Here is a 5,139-nt window from a genome sequence, read left to right as displayed (position 1 = left end):
TGAAACCAAACCAGTGTATCTCCTGTGGTTTGTTTTCACATGTCTGGAGACACCAGGGAAATGGTCCTCCTGGTGTCATTCCCTGTCATTGTGTTTTACTGCTGAAAGCAAGAAAGGTTTATTTTTCTGTCACTCAGTGGAGACATACACCGGCAAGGAGGAAAACAAAAAAGCAAAGACACACATGAGAGGTAGTAACCTTTGCTTTTGAAGGTTCAGGCCTGAGGTTTACTCCAGCCAGCGTTTTGGGGAACAGTGGGTGATTGATTTCAAACATGGTGTGTGAGGTGGGAAGAGGTTGGCTAGGAACCAGAAAGGCTGTCCTCATGACTAAAACCAAACCTGAAGGTATTTCCTTTCTGTCCTTGGAAACAGGAAACCAGTTGTGGTTTTCGGCAGAATTCTTGCAGGAGAGCGTTGGGGGAAGGCCCCCAGCTGCACCGGGGCGGGGAGGCCGCCGGGCTCTCGGTTTACAGAGAGACAGATGTTACATACACCCCAGCTCCGTTATGCGTGGTCACCAGTGACCAGAGAAGCTACTCGATGCAATGCATCTGTTTCAGATACAGAAGTATAGAGAAAATATTTATTGAGATTTAAGTTATTGTTATTTATTACCGTTCACTAATGAGTTTCTCTTTTTTCCCTTATTTATTAAAGTTTCTTTTCAAAGGTGCCAAAGTATATGTGCTCGCGAAATGCAAAAGAAGGTGACAAAGGAAATTTTAATTGGGAACAAGGGTCCATGCTTTTCAAAGTATTAAAAAGTTTTTCGCTAGGCAAAAAAAAATCACTTACTTTACCTTTTTTAAGAAGAGTTCTCGTGTGATTCCCCCAGATCTCAGCGTCTTACCTGTTTTCATATTTTAGAGAAGAAATGTGTCAGAAGGAACATTTCTGACCGGCCCCCTTTTCGGGAGCAGGACACAGAGACCAGGGCACTCGGCTTCATCTCTTCACGGTTCTGTCTCCCAGCAGATAGGCTGTGTGCTCCACTCCCTGTTGTATTTAAGCTCTCACTCCCCTCCACGTGTATCTGTCTATCATATGCATAACCATATATATCAAAGGTTAAAGTCCCCTTAGTAGGTCGTCCTGGATTCAATGCAGACCTCAAAGTAACAATCCTGTCAGGTAGCCAGGGTTCTGCCCTGACTGTGGCGACTCTTCCTCTATCCTTCCATCCACCACCTTCCTGAGAAACATGCTCGGCCCCAGTGCAGCCAAGGAGTGCTCCTGGCCTTCCGGAAGTGGGGTCAGCCAGTTGCCAAAAAAGCCACCAGTTGCTGCCCTCCCTCGGAAGAAGGTGCCCTGGAAGGGTGGACAAGCAAGATGGGCCTGGGCCAGCCTCAGCACACACGCCCTGCCACCTGGATGCTGAAAGCCTTTGACGGGGTGGAGGTGTAGGGTGAGAACAACCCCCTCCTAAGCGCCCCAGATCATGGATTTGTCTGGCAGCTGACCCATGCTCAATGCACTGAGCCCTACTGTAGAGCTTGTTACACATCTCATAAAAGGGAGTTTTATCAGAGAGATCATCTATCACTACCGTGGTGGCTATTAGCCCCAAACTCTGACTGATTTAGCTGTTAAATAGCCTACTGGCCTCCCTCAAATAATCATGTTAATTTTACAAAGTAACCAAGAAGCAGCAGTTACCAGACATCCCTTCCCCACCCCCGGCCCCAAAAGACCCGAGCTCTCCATCGTCTGCCCCCTCTGTCCTTTCTGTTCCCCTTGCACGACTCGGAAATAGAGGAAAGGGGCCTCCCTCTTGTCCTTTCTTGGGGCCCAAGCAGGGACCTTGCTGAGAAGCAGCCTGCTCAAAATAGGGACAGACCCAGCTGACCAGTCATTCACGAAGCACAGTTTGATGCAGCCCCAGGATCATCTGTCCGATTCAGAGAGTCCTGGCTGATCTGGCGGCTGGTGTCCCCAGGGGTCAGCCTCAGCCCCAGCTCCCCATGGAGAGTCTCTGCCCACAGGGTCAGTGGGTTTCAACGGGTGCTGACAGCTTGTTCCCAGCATCACCTACACACCATAAGCAGGTTTTAACCGAAGCAAATCGCTCCACCAAATCCACAAAAGGGTAAAGTTTGTGATTTTTCTCTATCATTGTGATTACCATCTGATCCAGTAAGGAGTGCACTTCTTTGGAAGTTTTGACTGATCTGTCTCGGTCGTTTGTGTTATACAACCAAAGTTCTCTACAGACTTTATTTTTGTACAATATTATTTTGTAACTTTTTACAAATAAAAACTCATTTCTATTGCTCTCTGTACCTCTGTGCTTCCTCACCTGCCCGGACCATGACTGGCCCAGGCTGGAAGGCCGTGCCCTTCACTACCACTCAGCCCACTGGTTGGTCAGTGGCCCTTGTCCATCAACTCTCCACAACCAATCACCACTCAACTGGGGAAGAACTTGCAAAGCTGTTCTTCATTTATTCATTCAACATGTACTTGGGGCGAGCGACACTGTGCAGGCACTGTCCAAGGCACCAGGGATCCAACAGTGGCCAAAACAAACAAACAAAACTCTGCTCAACCCTGTGGAGTTGATATTTTATTTGAGGGGGAGACAGACAATATTCAAAAAAGTAAAAATATGTAGGGATCCAGGTGTCGATAAATGAGTCACCATTTGTAAAGAATACAAACAGGATATCATAATAGTAAATAGCAGGGGCATGCTCTAACTAGAGGTGACATTGAGGCGGGACTTACGAAATAGATAGGATTGTCCTGGCAAAACCCTGCGGCAGGCAAGCGCTTGGACTGCACCACCGCTTTGCACAACCCTGGGTGACGCCGTTCACGTGGGTTCTCTGCAGCAAAGTAGCAGAATCCCTGGAATTGTGCAAACGGTGGCCTTGGGCTTAGTAGTTGCTGGCAAGAAAAACACACTGAAGAGAGGAAATGCCACGGCCCTGGACTGCGGGGAGAGAGCATGCTTCCTCCTCAGATGACACACACCCCATGCTGTGTCACGGGCGGCATTGTGACTATTAAAAGGCGGCCTTGTACAGCGTTTCAAACCCAAAATGAAACTCTGACACTCTTAAGACTCTTCTAAGTGGCCACCAGCCTAGGCTTTCCAGCGGACCAGAGTCAGGGAAGTACAGGAAATGCCCTCCCCTTCCCGACACTCAGCGTCCCCCAGGTAGAGTGGCTGGTACCCACTGTGGGCACTTGCAGTCCTTCTGCCAGGGCAGAGCTGAGGCCAGCTCACTTTCTCTAAGCCAGATTCTGGTGCAAAGCTTGGAGAGGAATGCGAACTCTTGCTTACCTCCACTCCTTTTACCATTTCCCCAAAGCGTGTTCCCAGGATGATGAACCAGGTGAGATGCTCGTAAAAATGGGGTAGTTCTCTGATCAAACAAGTCTGGAAAACATTGAGTTACATAACGTCTTTTTGATGTTAGAAAGAGAAGTGTAGAACTTAACAGAGCCTTTATTCAACTAATGAACCTTGTGACCGTCCAGGAGGGGCAGAGCCTGCAGACTTCCCCAGATGGATGGGACCATGAAACTGCCCATGATTTTGTTTTCTTTCTCATAACACCTGTTGCCCGTCCCTCTAAACTACCTTGGGCCACGTTGCCTGCTCCTATAAGCATCAGGATGAGCAGAGCACGGGACTAGAGATTAATAAGAGTCAGAAACTACTGGGCAGCTCCCCACGTGTGTGTGCGCGCACACACACACACACACACACACACGCACACACGTTATGGACATTTGGGCATTGTGGGTTTCTTGTTCAGCATGATGAACAAGTGGTCAACTTTGGAAATTTCATTCAACCGAGAAAGGGAGAGTTGAAAGCTGGGAAATTCTTAGCAGCAATAAGAAAAGGAACTCTCGCCGTGCTTACCGCAAATACTCACCCAGTTCAATTTGTTAGGAACCACCAGTGCTTTGGCTGGTCCATAGTTTGGCTGCCCCTCAGAGTGGTCCTCAGAGGAATGTTTCTCTCTTTGGGCGTCTGACTCTGAGTCCTTGCTGCTGAGGGTGGTGTGAGAGCACGGGACCAGGAGCCCAGACACCAGGCTCTGACGGTCTTGTGGGGCTGTACCCACCGTCATCTCGGGCCGGTTTTCTCCTGTGTGTCAGATGCCAAAGTAACAGTTTAAGAGAACTTTTAAAAGAATCAATCCATTCCCAAAAGTTAAGATGGAAAATCAGAATTCCCTGAACCTAAGTCTCAAGAACAGAAAGCCCCTCCCCTTCACACACAGGGACCCTCTTGGGCCACAGCTGATTTGCTACCTGACCCCAGTATCGCGGGAAGGAGGGAGCCTGAGCCCTCGCACCCTCTACCTCTTCGGAGCGCGGAGGCAGGGAGGGGCCGATAAGTGCCCACCACGGGCCTCAGGCTCTTTTCCATCAGGTTGTGAAGTGTCTGAGCCCCAAGTGTCTTCTTGGGGCACATCTTTGTTAAAAGGGTGTTACTGCAATCCCACACAGTAGTTAACTTGACTCTTATCTCCCTACACAACATACTGAATGAAATCAAAACCAGATCCTGCCAAGTCATCCCTGAAAATAAATAGAAGTTGGGGAAATAAGAGGAAAGCACCCACTTACTCATATGTGACAACTAATACACTGCTACGTCCTGGCCCCGTGGCAGGTGAGGATAATGATGATGGGAGTGCAGACGGGGTGGAGGATGTGCAGTGATGGGTGCGTGGAAAGTGCCAGAATGCCTCCACAAGCAGCAGGTGGGAAGAAAGCCTGAAAAAAAAAAAAAAAAAATGAGTCAGGGAAAATTACAGAGTAGGCTTCCCAGATAATTTGAATTTCAGATAAACATGCATAATTTCTCAGTATAATTATGTCTCATGCAATATTTGGGGCATGTGCTATTTGGGACTTAACCCTACTAAAATGATTACTCATTGTATATCTGAAGTTCAGCGGGGCATCCTATATTTTAATTTGCTAAATCTGGCAAAAGAAAGCGACGTTCAAGCTGGGACTGGCATGTGAGCAGGAATCTGTCAGGTAGACGGGGCCAAGGGCACGGGCGGGTTGAGGGACAGGCATTCCAGGTGGAAGAAAAGTGTGACACAAAAGGATGGAAGGGCAGTGTGTGTTCAGGGTGTAGCAGGCAGGGTGGTGCGCTCGGAGCTG

Source organism: Kogia breviceps, chromosome 4 (assembly GCF_026419965.1).
Source record: "Kogia breviceps isolate mKogBre1 chromosome 4, mKogBre1 haplotype 1, whole genome shotgun sequence".
Lineage (NCBI taxonomy): Eukaryota > Metazoa > Chordata > Mammalia > Artiodactyla > Physeteridae > Kogia > Kogia breviceps.
Note: the sequence above shows the minus strand (reverse complement) of the source record.